The 16,925-nt window shown below is 46.9% G+C and overlaps 1 pseudogene across 1 annotated transcript; it reads left to right on the top strand.

Annotated features, from left to right (window-relative positions):
- Nucleotides 1-2,224: 2,224 nt before the first annotated feature.
- LOC134482834 (sperm motility kinase Y-like) lies at nucleotides 2,225-11,234 on the top strand (annotated as a pseudogene). Its single transcript, XR_015646110.1, has 5 exons — nucleotides 2,225-3,482; nucleotides 4,735-6,327; nucleotides 7,042-8,020; nucleotides 8,482-10,317; nucleotides 10,434-11,234. The product of XR_015646110.1 is annotated as a sperm motility kinase Y-like, transcript variant X2 (transcript).
- Nucleotides 11,235-16,925: the final 5,691 nt, after the last annotated feature.

Genomic DNA, 16,925 nt, shown 5'->3' on the forward strand with positions numbered 1-16,925 from the left:
ATTAGCAGTGCTTCATCACCTTCCCTTTCTCAATCCCTTCTCACAGTTGGCCATGTGGAAGCAAAGAAACTGTCAGCAGAACATGGGATAGTCACCCAGGATAACAGCACTCCTAGAATTCTCATGAGATGGACTGCTCTGACATGTGATACAGGGGTGGTAGGTAGGCTTTGACATTGAAGAAGCCCAGGGTGCTGCCTCTGCTCACATGGGTGCCAGCACCTTAGCCTGACTCCAGATGTCTTATACTCTGAGAGGAGGAAGGAGATCTTCCTACATAGAGGCTGTCCTCTGAATCTGTGCTGGCCAAGGTCAAGCCAGAGTGTTTGAACATGCCAGTTCCAGCCCCTGAGTGTTCTCTGCCTGCCTGGTGTTTTGCTGTGCTTTACGTCTGGCAAGGTGAAGATGTGGTCCATACTAGGAATATCTTTGAAGGCAGCTGCACTGGGTTTCCATGCTAACATATAACTATGGACAAGCATGGACCTAAATACCAACAACAGTGCCAAAATGTGAATTCCATAAAGAAGAGCAAATGGGGCCTTGATGCCATCTTGTGCAGATCTGACAGGAGTCAGTACACACAATTCCCAGTACATCAAACGTCCCGTGGGAAAATCCTCTGTCAAGGGCAGGTGATGCCTCTTGAGAGTGAACTGTCAGGGTAGGACAAGACACTTGGGACTACTGTCCTGAACTCACCAGTCTCAGATGAATGGGCTTTGAAAAGTTTTCAGAACACAGAATAGGGGTGTGTAAGCAAGTGCAGGTAATCCTTGGGAAACACATAGCTCCTGAGGAGGTTCTGAGAGCTGTTGGATCCACTCCTGGAGAAGACAGTATTGTTTCAGGGAGTACAAAGCAAAAGCCTGCTGATGTTATTCACAGTATTGCAATGGAGCAGTAACAATTCCCTTAGGAGCAGGATATCCTAGCACTCTCAGATCAAGCAGACAGCCTACAGCCTCTTAGCCTCATAGTTCCAAGAGAATGCCGCTCATGTGTGAAGCTTCTAAAGTCTGGAAGCTGGGGAAGGGAAGATGGACATTGTCTCAGTTAGGGGTTTACTGCTGTAAAGAGACATAACACAAACAATGCAGCTCTTATGAGGACAACATTAATGAACACAGGATTTCAGGTTCAGAGACTCAGTCCAGTATCATCAAGCTGGGAGCATGGCAGCAATCAGGCAGGCATGGTGCCAGAGAGAGTGAGAGTTCAACATCTTTATCTGAAGGCTGCTTGGGGAAGATTGGCTTGCATGTGGATAGGAAAAGGTTCTTAAAGCCCATGACCACTGTGACATACCTACTTAACAAGACCATGCCTCCTAATAGTGCCACTCCCTGAGCTAAGAATATACAAACCATCACAGACATCTTCAAGGAGGGTGGTACTGTTTTATCAGAGAGAAGTCTCAGCTCCCATTAATATGCTGAGGTCAACCCTAGATAGGGCATAGAGCAATCCACACATCATGGGATTCAACAAGGCGTATTGTGAAAGAGCTTTTTCCCAGGAGCACACCTGTGTGTCAAGGCCTCCCTTCCAGCTAGGCCTTTGGAATCTCCAGTGTCTCTTCCTTTGCAGAAGTGAAACATAATAAAAATTCACACTTCACAGTAGAGTGAATAGCAGTAATCGCGAAAGGTGTAAATAGAACCGATTAGTACAAGAGTATGTGGATTGATGTTATATGAAATGTGTTTGGATGCCGTGCAGTATCCTCTTCCATGTACCTACATACTGAGCAACTACCCTGTACAATTTCTCTCTAGACAGAACCATCTGGAATTCACTCACTGAGGGACTTATGCCCTGGAGTGGCAGCTACAGGTAGGACTTGTGCAACCATGTCACGAAGCGAAGAGACAGAGATGCATGGATTAAATGGAGAGAAGCAGACTGGAATGGTGGAGAGGCTAACCTGCTAACAACCCCCGACCCCCAGCAGGATGACAATGGAGAACAGCGAGCAGATTCCCAGCCAGCCTCACTCTCCATAGACAGACTTCTTCCAGTCCTTCCATTTTCCCAAGGAAAGAAAAGTTCAAAAAGCAAGGACAGGGAAAGAAAAACTGCTCTACTCCCAGGAGCCAAGGACAAACCCCCTGGCACCTCCCTGTCTGAGCCCATAAGCAGAGACAGCCCAGTCCTGGGCTCATCTCTAGAGGCTCAGGGACCCAGGCAGATGAGCCCTTGAATCACAAAGGGTTCCTCTGCAGCATTCTATGGGTGTCAGTCCTGAGTCCCTGAGCCTGAGGTGCTCTGCACAGCTATTCAGAGAAGCCTTCTCCTGATCTCTGTACAAAGATCTCTGTGTTGGATGTCAGAGGAGAGTGTCCACCCAGCATGGGTTGGGGCTCTGGCCCTCTAATCTGTTGGTCCATGTTAACTTCTCCACAGAGAAAGCGTATGAGCTTTGCTGATGCATCCAATAGGCGTTTTGGGAATTCAAACTCAAGTCTCTGCCTAGTCCTGCAGCTTTGTCTCAGGTGTTTGATGATAACCTAGAGCCTTTCTGAGGACTTATGAGAACAGTGTCCTCTTGGTGGGTCAGTTTAGAAACAGCTTTGTCTTTAAAAAAAGAAAACTATACCATCAGCTTGAGGCTGATCCTTCAGAATTCAAAGAAAACGTGATACCCTGAGTGTAGACATGAGGACTTTAAAGCAGGAGGCAGAGTAAACATTCAAAACAGAGAACTATGGACAGCTAAGCATCTTACAGGGTTTTATTTCTAACAGCCTAAAGTCTTTCCATAGCCCATAGAAGCCACAGTCTCAGAGTCCTTCCCAACCATGTCATGACAGGTCCTACTGTGACCTCATGAGGAGCGATTGTGAGGCGGCCCAGCAAACAGAAATTAAGGTGTTGCCAGGCCTGGAATTCTTTGAGTTCTTTGAGAGGTGGTGTGGGCTGGAGCCCTCTGCGACTTGGTTGTATCTACTGAGCTGTGTGTGGTTGTATCGGATTTTACTGTACTGTGTATATGTGTATATATCAGTGTGTGTAAGAGAGTGTGTGTTGACAGATTTGCCTGTGTGTGAGTGTGTGTACACTTTTGCCTGTGTGTTTGTCAGTATATGTAGGAGTGGGTGAGTTTACAAGTTTGTGTGTGTGTATGTGTTTGTATGTCTGTACTTCTTCTTGTGCGTGAGTGTGTGTCCCTGTGTGTGTGTGTGTGTGTGTCTGATGTGTGTTTTTCCACGTTTGCTTGTGTGTAAGTATGTGTGTTTTGTGTGAATCTGGGTGTTTGTAAGAGTTTGTGTGAGTATAAGTTCACTTCTGTGTATTTCTGTGTGAGTGCCTCTGTGTGTGCCTGTGGTGTGTGTGTGTTTGTGTGTGTGTGTCCCTGTGTGTGTCTGTGTGTGTCTGTGTGTGCACGTACCCATCTCCTTTTGCCCCTTGTATCTATATTACCTGCACCTCAGTGCAAGAGAGTGTAGAGGCCAAAAGTCACCCCGGCTGCTGTTCCTGAGGTAGGTCCTCAACCTTATTTTCAAGACAGGCTCTCTCACTGGCCTGCAGCTGCCCAAGTATCTGGGCTGGCTGAGCAGTCGCTCCCAGGCATTTGGTATGCCAACCCCATAATATCAGTTTAAAGGCCTATGTAGATGACTGGCTGCCTATTTCTTGATTGATTGATTTTTGGATGACTTCAAGAGAAAGAATTAGGTCACATATTGGCAAAGGCACTGGCTGTTTCCTTATTATGGTTTTGATTTTTATTTATGCTTTCTTTCTTTCTTCCTTTCTTTCATCCTTTCTCTCTTTCTTCCTTCCTTCCTTCCTTCCTTCCTTCCTTCCTTCCTTCCTTTCTTTCTTTCTTTCTTTATTATGGATTGCTGGATTCATTTTGTTGGTGGATTTTATGTTCTCACATGGTATATTATTGCTTTGATTATATACATTTCTGCAGTCGGATGATTCACTCTATCTCCATTTTCTTTTTTTTTTTTTTTTTTTTCGGAGCTGGGGACCGAACCCAGAGCCTTGTGCTCGCTAGGCAAGTGCTCTACCGCTGAGCTAAATCCCCAACCCTCTATCTCCATTTTCAATGTCCTGCGGTTTCATCCTTTTGCATTATTCCTGTTTCTCTACTTATTGAGTACAAGCAATCTTTGGCTTAGGCTTGATACAAATTTGCCCTTTGTGACACTTTGACTCTTCGGCCTTTGTTTAAGGTTTACTGTTCACTGATATTTAACTGCCTTATTCCTTGTGGTTGGTTAATTTTAAATTTCAGTATTTTGCTCTGGAGAGTTGTGGATTTTTGTGGATCACTAGGTCCTGAAATTCAATGGAGTTTTCCCTTAAGTGTTGGCTTTTTATATTTGTTTGTTTTGTCTTATACTAATTCTTTCTCCTCTCGTTTCTTTCATCTGTTTTTTTTTCTTCAATGAATATCTATTCATAGTATTGACCATCTTTGGCCGCCCAATCCTATTGTAGTATGACGATTTTTATTTTCATCATTGCATTTAGTATGTGTGTGCTCTTGGCTTTCTCTTTTGGGGTTGGTTATTTGGGTGGCTTTTACTTATGACTCTTCATATTTTCCCCTTAACTTTTTCATAATTTTGCTCTATTTTTCTAGTCTAGTTTTTACTTTGTCTTTGTTTGTTTTTTTCTTTTTCTTTTGTTTGTTTCTTTTAGGTACCACAAGTGTAATTTTAGCTCCTATATTGCTCCATATTTTTCATTATTTCATTCCATTTTTGTTATTTTTAGGTAGCATTAGTACTGATAAAATGCCTACAGAGACTGAGGAGGAGTTACCAACCCCTACACCCAAGCCCAGTATCTCTGAGGAGGGCAACTTCCATTCCCAATACCAAGTATTGGGGACAAGTGGGCAAGGGGGCAACGCCAAAGTCCTCCTGGCCCACCACCGGCTCACAGGAACCCCGGTGGCTGTCAAAGTTCTGCGAAAGGACAAGCAGTGGTTCCAGCCAGCCATGATGGAAGCAAACATAATGAGAAAGATCAACCACCCCAACATAGTGTCTCTCATACAAGTTATTGAAAAGGAAACGAGAATATACCTCATAATGGAGCTGGTAGAAGGCCAAGAACTCTACCAGTACATCAGAGAGTCAGGGCACATAGAGGAGGATGAGGCCCGGCAAATATTTGAACAGATATTGTTAGCAGTGAGCTACTGCCATGGAAAGGGGATTGTTCACCCAGACCTGAAAGTGGACAATATAATGATTGATAAAAACAAAAAGGTCAAAGTCATCGACTTTGGGCTTAGCACACAATTTCCACCTGGAAAAATGCTAAACCACCACTGTGGCACGCACTCTTTTGGTTCCTCTGAACTCCTCCTTGGCCATCGGTATGACAGGCCGAAGAATGATATGTGGATTATAGCAGTGGTCTTGTACTGTATGGTAGTGGGAAAGCTCCCATTTGATTCAGTGATCATCCAAGATCTGCAAAGACAAGTAGTGGCAGGGGTATATCCTGCTCCCTGTGGGGTTTCAAAAGAACTGGAGGACCTCCTTAGTAAATTACTGAGAGTAAATCCCAACTTTAGACCAACAGCAAGAAAGGCGATGAAACACCCTTGGTTCAAAGAACACTGGAACGGATTGATAGTTCCCTATGAAGAACTGCTTCCCCTCACACCAGACCCGGCCATTTTGGATGCCATGAAAAGCATTGGATTACAAGCCTCTGTAGTAAAACACACTTTAAAACAAAGAAAATATAATGAGGAAATGGCAACTTATTTCTTTCTACAAAAGCAGGCTCTCCAGGGGGATGGCTGCACAGCCCAGGCACAGCAAGTGAGTCCCGTTGCAGCCCCATTCCCTAGCCTTGATCCTGCTGCTGCTTTTAGATTAGAACCAAAGAGGAGTGGAAGCCTGCCAGTCCTTGGCACATTGCGGGTGTCATCCTCCCATGGTCACGTATCTCACTATGGCCAGAATGCTCATCCAAAAGGAGGCAAAAGATCCACTGTGGCTGGTCGTCTCAGGCCACTACCGATGACACCTACACAGGACCACTATCACAAATGTGCCGTGAGTGTCCCATGCATTCAAACAACAAGCATCTTCAGTGAGAAGAGTAGCAATAAGAAAATCAAAGAAGACAACCCACTCTCCCACAGAGCCCCATTAGAGGATAAGCCCATCCCCAGCAGGGTCCGGCACAGAGGTTTTAAGGGGTGGACCAGGAATATAGCAAATGCCCTGATAAAGCTGTGTTGCTGCATGCCAAGGAGAAAGAAACCTCGCCTGGGGCAGAACAGAATCTCCCCCCAGAAATGAGCCACAGGGAGAGTCCAGAGAACAAGCAGCCGGCATAGCCCAGGTACCTTTGTGCTTTGTCCTTTTCAGTTTGCTCTATGCTGGTCCTTCCTCTGTCTCTGGTTTCCATTTTCCCCACAATTCTTACCTTGTATCTGCTCTAAGTTCTTTATGAGGTTTCCCCAACACCAAGCCTTCTCCCTCTTCTTGATTTCTCCTCTTCCCAGCAGGGACCCAATAGGATTGATGAGTTCCCCACTCTACAGAGTTTTCTAGTTGGCCCATCCCTTCAGATGGACTCCAGCTCCCCTTTAGGCCAATAGCTCCCACAGGGTGAGGACTAGAGGTTCATGGGCTCATGGACTCCTCCAGGGGCTACTGATCTTTTCACATGTGGTCATCAATCACAAGTGCTGCAGAACAGAGTCTTATGTTTTCAAATGTAACATCCCATTCCATTAAGCCTCAAAACTAATTAAAAAGGTTTGTCATTGAATAAGTATCAACAACCTAGTTTGTGGGTTATAGTTGATGGTCAGAATCCTGCATGCATGCATATTGTTTTGCATACTGGTTTTTTTTTTTTGTTCCTAAGACCTAGTGATCTATTGAATTTTATAGGTAGTAGTTCTAAATGGTTTCTTTCAAAGACCTCAACTGAGAAGTAGAAAAAAGAAGTTATAATATATTAAGGCAAATCAAAGCCCCAAATGGTAAGCTAAGAATTCTACCTCACTGTCTTTTTTGCTTGGAATAAATTGTCTTGTCTATTTCACAGTGTCATCTGGAAATTCTTTCATGTCCTCAGTATAAACAGTAGGTGATTTCAGACACATGGCAATGGAAAAGACACCAGCAGAAACTACAGCAGCAACAGGAGTAGCAACAATAGCAGAAGCAGCATTCGGCACAGCAGCAGCAGGAGGAGGAGAACGAGGAGGGTAGGAGTAGGAGGAGGAGGAGGAGGAGGAAGATGAAGAGAGGAGGAGAAGGAAGAGGAGGAGGAGGAAGAGAAGGAAGAGGAGGAGAAAAAAAGAGGACGAAGAGCAGGGGGAATATTTTGATTCCCAGTCCCCGTGAGAATTGCTGATGACTACTTCTGGACACAGATATCATGCTGAGAACTGTTTATCAAAATGATTTAACAGAATATTAATTTTCATAGAAGACATGTCAACGTTCCTGAGGGCATGCAGCCCTGGAAAAGAGAGCCAGATGGCAGAGGCAAGCAGTGAGGAATGTTCTTACTGAGGAGGACCTTCTCAAAGCTGATGATGTAATAGGTATGAAGGAGCATTTCATGGGAGTCACGGTCCCATGCCCCTGTGTCAGGGCACACAGAGCTCCTAGCCTTGCATCCTGCGTGAGAGGGGACCTGGAATATTCCCTGATTCCCACAGGGTCCTGGATTGCATGGTTCCCCCTCAGTTATGGTCCTCCCTGTGCCTCATGGGGTCCGCAGCTTCTACGGGCTGAATTTATATCAGTGATTAACTGGAGCTGGACCACAACCACACCACAAGCAAGCCCTGGGCACTGAGGACATTAAGAGCAACAGACAACATCTCCTCCACTGCTTCTGACTCTGCTCCACAAGCCAAGGCAGCTCCCACACAGCAGGCATCCAGCCTAACTCCCAGCAGGGAGAGTGTGAGATGTCTGTGGATGAGCCCACAGGGACTACAGGATTCTGTGGGAAGACATCTGGTAGCTTCTGGAGCAGCTGCAGCAGCCAGGACACATGAACTACAGTGGAGGTGAGCTATAGGAACAGGTAGCAAAGAGCCTGATCTGGCCAATGCTGATCTGAATCCCTGGGTGCAGGCTGGAATGGTCACTCAGGGCTATTAGAATGAAGGCCAGCCAAGGGCATACAATGTGTCACTAACATTCTCAAAGTCTTGTCCAGGAAATAAACCACTGGCCTTGACCACTAAAGTTGAGTCCAGACTCATGGGCTACAGGATAGCAGATTGAACTGAGTCTGAATTCCCATGAGTATGAACTCTGGCTGCTCCCTAGGCTCAGTATAGATGAGCATGAGAAGGCACCATTGCTGTGTTTGCAGGAGTAGCAGAGAGCTCGGAATACATGACCCACTCCTAACCCAGACTGGAGCCACTCTGGGGAGGAGATGGCATCATTTGAGAGATGGGCTTATGCGGGACACTGTGCTCTGGTTTGTGGCACATACAGCTCCTGTCTTTCTTGCTGACAGTTCAGATCCTGAGCTGGCCTCATCACAGACAGTCCCATGAGGAGTGGGTGTTTGGTTCCTGCTTCCCAGTTAGGGCAGGAACAAGCCCAGACGCAGTGAGTAAGGACAGTGCTTCTGTCTTGACCCAGCTTCCTTGTCCTCCCCCCTCCCCCAACTCATATCAGGAGCCACCCAGAGACCTTCATAGGAGTGTGGGTCATGTTAATCGGAATGCACAGCTGGAGATTAAATTCTGGGTAAGGTCTCCATCCAGCCCTGGTGGCTCCCACACCCTGCCTACCTAAGTTTTCCCAATTGGGTCCTCAGGGTCGTGGAGAATCTTCCACAGGCTGCCATGAAGATACAGCCAGTTTCTTGGTAACATTGTGTTTAGCAGAGGTTCTCTGCTTCAGGCACAGAGCCTTCCAGTGAGAGGGTTTGCTGAGTAGCATACCAGGACCAGAAAAGTGTAGAGCACTCCAGTGGTAGACATGAAGTACTGCAGGAGTTTATTTCCTGATTTCTTCACATCTACCTTGTTCTATAGGCTTTTTGTCAGACACATAGGGACCTAAGAAACTTGAGTTTGCACCCCCATAGGGAACCCAAGACACTAAACCAGCAGCCCTCTTAAACATCGGCAGAGGACAATCTGGGCTCTGTGTTTATAGAACGGCTCTAGACTAGTATGAAGACTGTTTGACCAGCCAGTCAAGGAGAGTTAGGGACAGTTAGAGACTTGGAGGAGAGCATGAGCGGCAGACACAGCAGAGTCCAGGCCAACAGTGGAACAAGATCATTTAATAGAGAAGCATATGCCCTCCCAAAAGGCTGTCAGCTTAAGGCACTGCACTGAAGACCTGACACAATAACATGCCCAATTTACACATCACCCACCTGTGGCTTGTGTAGGGTCCTCGGGGTATATCCTAAAGTCCATCATGGCTGAAAGGCAGAAGTTTGCACATCATTGCAATGTGGAGGCTACTCTCAGCTGATGGGACCCACACAGTGTGTGAAAAAGTTTGCTTCAGTGAAAGTTGGCCGTCCTTGAACTCTCTGGTCTTCCAGGGTAGTGTGTGTTGACCACATGCAGAGTCATTCCTGAAAAACATAAGTGCAAAAATTCAACAATAGGGAGAGAATCCTGTGCCAGATGGAATCCCTCAGGCCAGTGCGGATTCAGAGACATCCTATGCCATGGCATGGAGGCTCCCAAGAACTTCTAGGATCAATGTGAGCCACAGCAGAGGCCACAGTCCATCCTGGGAGAACATTAAAGTATCTGGAATTATCAGGGACCCTAAGGTAGGTTCGTCAGGATATGGAGCTGATGCATGGTGGGATGCTTGGAGGATACAGCCTAAAGCAACGTAGAGGAAAGTGTGTTATGAGAGCTAAGACAGAGCAACCACACAGTCTGAGAACAAGTTTGCTTAAGTGAAATTTGGCCGTCCTTGAACTCTCTGTTCTTCCAGGGTAGGATGGCCTATTGGGCCCAGGACAGAGCGACTATGCCAGAATTACAATGGTCTGTAATAGAGATGGAGAAGGTGTCAGGATGGGACTTGGGCAGTGGATGGAGCTCTATGACTGTAAAGCCTGCCTAGGCTCCCAGGACCCAGAGCTGGCTGCTGCAGGAAGTCCTAGATCACAACTCTGCCGTTCCTCTTCCCAGGTCTTGCTTTTAACTATTGTACCCAACACAAAGCCTCCCTTGCAGGCTTACCAGAGCATGAAAATTAAATGGCCACCTCCTGTAACAAGAAAGACTTCTAGAAGAGGAAGGAGACATCAATACATTCACAAAACCTTCAACTCGAAATCTGTCTTGCCAATAAGTGTGCAGGGATAAAGGTAAATCAGATATTGAGGGACCAACTAGTCAATGACTGACACAAAGTGAGATCTGTCTCTTGTGACAGACACAACCTCTGACGCTATTTATGATATTCTTTCTGATTTACTTGCAGACAGAAAAGTAGCACACCTGTCTCCAGAGGCTTCACTCAGCAGCTGAAAGCCACAGCCAATCCTCAGATGGAGCTCGGGAAGTCTTGTGGAAGAGTGGGGGGAGAGTGACAAGGAAACTGGTTGGGTTAAAACACTACAAGAAGTCCCCTACCGTCAGATACCTTGGACCATGGAGTATGCTAGAGCCTGTGCAACCAACCCCAGAGCCGGGTTAGCTATCTGCAGTTGGTCTCCATGTGGGTCATCTGACAAGTAGATCCAAGACTGTCTCAGTCTGTGTTGCCTGCATTGGATCTGTTCCCCATACCCGGACTGCCTGATTGTAAATCTGTGGGGCAGAATGTGCTCGGGCCACCTGGGACTAGATGTCCCGGGGTGGTGTGGTACCCAGGGACTCTCCCCTTGTCCAAAAAGAAGGGAGAGCATTATGGTAGAAAGGATATGTAAGGAGGGACTGGGAAGGGAAGAGGGAGAGTGACTGGGATCAGGATGTAACCTGAATAAAGAAGACATTATTGGAAGTAAAAAAGTTAGCCTGGAAAATGGAAAGATTGATAAGTGGCTAAGAGCACTGAATGCTCTTTCAGAGGTCCTGAGTTCAAATAACAGCAAACACATGGAGGCTCACAAATGTCTCTAATGACATCTGATGCCCTCTCTGGTCTTTCTAAATACAGCTACCCTGTACGTATGCATAACGAATGATTGATTGAATGAATGAATGAATGAATGAATGAATAAATTTTACCTAGTCTTAGTTATCAGGCAATGAATAAAATGTCGAGATTATGTTCAAACCCATGTCATGGATTGCCTGGATCTTTTAGATCTGCAGGAAACATCTCAACGAAGAACAAGAGAGGCTGGAGAAGAATGGGGAAGGGTTTGATCCCTGAAGTTCCTCAGTGTCCACTAGCACAGGACTTGTCCTTGGGAGATGACATCTTTCACTCTTCCTGACTGTTGCACCAATCAGAATTACAAGCTCTGTGGATGAACCTGTAAACGAGGACAGTTGCTCTTGGGCCCATATGGAGCTTCCTGACCTCTCAGCAAGCTCACTGCTGACTTTTGAGGTCTCTGGGGGGTGAGCAAAATGAAGACACACAGAGTAGCCTCAGGTTGAGTCAGCCAGGCCCAGAGGGCTCAGTGGTGTCTCTCAGATTCCCAGGCCCTCCCTGAGATTGAACACTCTACACAGTGTAAGAGGATTAGGGGATAACCAGGAAATGCAGTTGCTCAGGTGTCTGGCTCTGTAGGAGGGAAATAAATCACAGTGGGAAGCTTCAGGACAGTCAGGTGACCTGAGCCCTCCACAGAGTCTAAGTCCAGACTCACAGACATTCATCTGTCCACAAGTCTCCTAAACACAGGCCTTGACTGACCTGCAGTCCAGAGTATGTTATTATACAGTGTCGCTTAGAGAGAGGACATACTTTCCAATTAGGCCATTTCTGTGTCACACTGAGACTGGGTTTATGGTACAGCTGATGCAGATGGGGACAGGCCACAAGTGGCAGTCTATCGCAGATCATTAAATAAATAAATAAATAAATAAATAAATAAATAAATAAATAAATACCCACTTATCTCACTGCCTGCAATCCTCCTTGTCACCACAAGGGAGCGCTGCTTTGACCTTCTCAGAAAGAAAAGCTGACTTCCCTCAGGGAAATGGATGGATGGATGGATGGATGGGTGGATGGATGGATGGGTGGGTGGGTGGATGGATGGATGGATGGATGGATGGATGGATGGATGGATGGATAGACAGAGAAATGATTTGACTTAATCAGTTTCTTCCAGTGCTACTTTTCTGGTCGAAAACACACTGAACATGTCTGCTGCAATTGCTTGTTCTTCATTTCTGCTTTCTTTGGCTGTTCATTCAAGGCAGCTCCCTTAGAATCTGCTCATCTCAATAAAGGTCCATCTGTGGAATGTATAGCTTCTCAGTTAGGAGGTAAGGGATTCTTGGAAGGAGTTCCCAAAATCCCCTCTGGGGCAGTTGCCAGTGTTCTCTACTTCAGACAGCAGCTGCATGAAGCAAACACACACCTGTCTGAACATTCCAGCTTGGGTGCACGTCACAGTGCACCTGCCCCAGGGTCCCTGCCAGTTGCACATGCCACAGGGCCACAACTACAAGATCCCTTCCCCAGGACTCATGCCCCCTTGCATCTCCCCCAGGATTCCTGCTCTGTTGTAACTGGACCAGGGTCCCTGCCCGGTTGTTCCTGGCTCACGTTTCCTACTCAGTTTTACCTGCCCCAACGACCCTGTCCCACTGCACCAGCCTCAGGGATCCTGTCCCATTGTGCCCACCATGCTGCACCTTCCTGAGAGTACCTACTAACTGTTCATAGGTGGCATTTTTCAAAATCTAATTCAAAGATCTTGCCAGTCAGAACCCATTGTCTTTGGTAACACCAAGTAGATATTTGCAGGGCTTCCTCACCTACACTTAATCAATCCCTTCTCTCAGTTGTCCATGTGGAAGCAAAGAAACTAGCAGCAGAACATGGATTATTCATCCAGGATATCAGCAGCCCTAGAATTCTCATGAGATGGGCTGCTGTGACTGTGATACAGGGGTGGCAGGGAGGCTTTGACACTGAACAAGCCCAGAGTGCTGCCTCTGCTCACATTGTGCCAGCACCTTAGCCTACCTCTAGATGTCCTAAACTCTGAGAGGAGGAAGGAGATCTTCCTACATAGAAGATGTTCTCTGAATCTGTGCTGGCCAAGGTCAAGCCAGAGTGTTTGAACATGACAGTTCCAGCCCCTGAGGGTTCTCTGAGTGCCTGGTGTTTTGTTGTGCTTTATGTGTGTTGAGGTGAAGATGTGGTCCATACTAGGAATATCTTTGAAGACAACTGCCCTGGGTTCCCATGCTAAAATTCAATTAGGGACTGACAGGGACCTAAATACCAACAAGACAGTGCCAAGACCATGAGTTCCAAAATCAAGAGCAAATTGCGCCTTGATGGTATCATGTGCTGATCTGACAGCAGTCAGCACACACAATTCTCCTGCACATCCAATGCCCCTTGGAAAAATCCTCTGTCAAGGGCAGGTGATGCCTCATGAGAATGAACTGTAAGGGTAGGACAAGACACTTGGGACTACTGTCCTGAACTCACCAGTCTCAGATGAATGGGCTTTGAAAAGTTTTCAGGACACAGAATAGGGGTGTGTAAGCAAGTGCAGGTAATCCTTGGGAAACACATAGCTCCTGAGGAGGTTCTGAGATATGTTGGATCCACTCCTGGAAAGGCAGCATTGTGTTCAGGGGGGTAAGAAAGCAGGAGCCTGCTGATGTTTTCACAGTATTGCATGGGAACAGTAACAATGCCCTTAGGAGCAGGATGTCCTAGCACTCTCAGATCAAGCAGACAGCCTAGAGCCTATTAGGCCCATATCCCAAGAGAATGCCGCTCATGTGTGAAGCTTCTATAGCCAGGAAGCTGAAGCAGGGAACAAGGACATTGTCTCAGTTAGGGGTTTACTGCTGAGAACAGACACACCATGACCAATGCAGCTCTTATGAGGACAACATTAATGGACACAGGATTGCAGGTTCAGAGACTCAGTCCAGTATCATCAAGCTGGGAGCATGGCAGCATCCAGGCAGTCATGGTGCCAGAGTAAGTGAGAGGTCTACATGTTCATGTGAAGGCTGCTTGGGGAAGATTGGCTTGCATGTGGATAGGAAAAGGGTCTTAAAGCCCATGCCCACAGTGACACACCTACTTTAACAAGACCACGCCTCCTAATATTGCCACTCCCTGAGCTAAGCATATACAAACCATCATAGACATCTTGCAGGAGGGTGGTACTGTTCTATCAGAGAGAAGCCTCTGCTCCCGTTAATATACTGAGGTCAACCCTGGGTAGGGCACAGAGCCCTCCACACATCCTGGGACTCAGGGAGGCATCCTATGAAAGACCTTTTTCCTAGAAGGACACATGGGTGTAGACCTCCCTTCCAGCCAGGCTGTAGGGAGTCTCCAATGCTAAACTCTGTTTTTTGTAGAAGTGAAACAATGAAAATTCACCCTTAACAGTACAGTGAATAGCAAAAATGGTGAAAGGTATAAAAAGAACCAATTAGTACCTGAGCATGAGGATTGGTTTTATATGAAATGTGGGTGGGTGCAGTGCAGTATCCTCCTCCATGTACCCACATCAGTAACTACCCTGTTCGATGCAGCTTTACACAGAACCATCTGGAATCCATTCACTGAGGGACTCCATCCCTGGACTGGAAGCTACAGGTGGGACTTTTGTATCCAGGTCTCCCAGCGCAGGGACAGGGGTGCATGGATAAAGTGGAGAGAAGCAGACTGGAATGGTGCAGAGGTTATCCTGCCAACAACCCCAAGCCACCAGCAGCATGACAATGTAGAACAGTGAGCAGTTTCCCAGCCAGCCTCACTCCCCATAGACAGACTTCTTCCAGTCCCTCCTTATGCCAAGGAAAGAAAAGCAAAAAAAGTAGGGGCAGGGAAAGAAAAATTGCTCTACTCCCAGGAGCCAAGGACAAGGACCCTCCCATCCTCTGATCTGACCCCATAACCAGCCACAGCCAAGTCCTGGGCTCATCTCTAGAGGCACATGGACCCAGGCAGATGAGCCCTTGAATCACAATCGGCTCCTCAAAAGCATCCTATGGGTGTCAGTCCTAAGTCCATGAATCGGAGGTGCTCTGCACAGCTATTCAGAGAAGCCTTCTCTTGATCTCTGTGAAGATCTCTCTGTTGGATTTCAGTGGAGAGTGTCCATTCAGCATCAGTCCAGGGACTGTGGCCCTCTAATGTGTTAGCCCATGTGAACCTCCCCACAGAGCCCCACCTGTCCTTGTGCAACTCCTCCTTGATCGCCTTTTATAGGAAGATATTTAGAGTCCCTTGCAGGAGGCAGGGAAAATGGCACACAGCTGAGGGTGGTAGACAAAACTGGGAACAAATCAAATATTGAGTTGGTGTGAGGCTCCCTAAGCCATGCTTGGGCAGGTCTGTGCCAGCGATCCCATAAGACCTTTTGATTTCCCCATGTACACAGCAGGAACCAATTGCCAGGCCTACCCTCTGCCCAGAGCAAAGGGAGTTTGGAACTTGGATTCCAACCCTGGCCATTCCTATAATACCTGACCTTGTAACCCTTGCTCCCTTTGGGGCTCAACAGTCCCCCTCAAATGTAGACAACAATGTCTAGATGGTGTTCAAAGCTTTTCTTGCCTGTAACTGTGCTTTGTTTGATACTACAAACCAGGAAGTAGGGACTTAAACTTGAGATCACTGACTCAGGCTAGGGAGGACTCCAGGGCACCTGAGCTCAGCTGCAAAGGCAGAAGCTGAACCACAGTGAGCAGAGGTGGCACATTTTGCTGTTTCTTTCCTTTTCTGCTCTCAGGCCTTTCAGTGAACTCTACAGATGAGGATCTTTCCTCCCAGGCTTAGTGTCTGCAGCCATGAGAGTCCTCTACAGGGGACTCCAAACCCCAGAAGAGTCTTCAGAAGGAAAGCGCTACACACTGCACTGCCCCCAGCACTCTGAGAAACAGAGACCCTTTCTGGGCTTGGGCCAGTCAGTGTTCAATAGTTAGCTTCTGGCTGCACTGGCTGCTCACAAATAACACAGCAGACTGGGTCCTGTGACCTGGCTGTCACAGACTGTGATTGAGAATTCATTTCATCTGTGTCAGCATAGCCACTCTGTTCCTTCTGGCCCCAGGTTGCACAGAGCTCCTTGTCCTCATACATGCCTGTTCCATCACTGGACCTTAACATTTAAAGTGAGCCCTACACTCAGGATGGACTTGGTTTTCTATACATCATGCCAACCTCTGTGTGATAGGAAGTGTCTGCCTGTGTATGCATACCCCCTTATGTGCCTAGGTGTCCATGCATACCACTACCCCATGTCCTGTCAGAGGCCATCCTCTGACAGGTCCTCACGCCTGCATGTCAGACCACCTGTCTTCAAGCCCCAACCCCGCCCCACTCCACAGATGTTGAGCTTATGGGCTTTGCTGATGCATCCAACATTGATGGGGGTTTTGGGGATTGAAACTCAATTCCTTACCCTTGGGAGGCAAGTGCTCTGCCTATCCCTGCAGCTTTGTCTCAGGTGTTTGATGATAACCTAGAACCTTTCTGAGGATTTATGAAATCAGTGTCATCTTGATGGGTCAGTTTAGAAAGACAGCTTTGTTTTTTTTTTATTTTTTTTAACAGTGTACCATCAGTTTGAGGCTAATCATTGAGAATTCAATGAAAAAGTGACACCCTGAGTGTAGACAGACGACTTTGAAGCAGGAGGCATAGAAAACATTAAAACAGAGAACTGAGGAGAGGTAAACATCTTACAGCCTTTGATTTCTAAAAGCGTTAAATCTCTCCATAGCCCACAGAAGCCAGAGCCTTGAAGCCCTTCCCAACCATGTCATGACAGGTCCTATTGTGACCTAATGAGGAGCGACTGTGAGG

This window comes from Rattus norvegicus, chromosome 1, assembly GCF_021556685.1.
Source record: "Rattus norvegicus strain SHRSP/BbbUtx chromosome 1, alternate assembly SHRSP_T2T, whole genome shotgun sequence".
Lineage (NCBI taxonomy): Eukaryota > Metazoa > Chordata > Mammalia > Rodentia > Muridae > Rattus > Rattus norvegicus.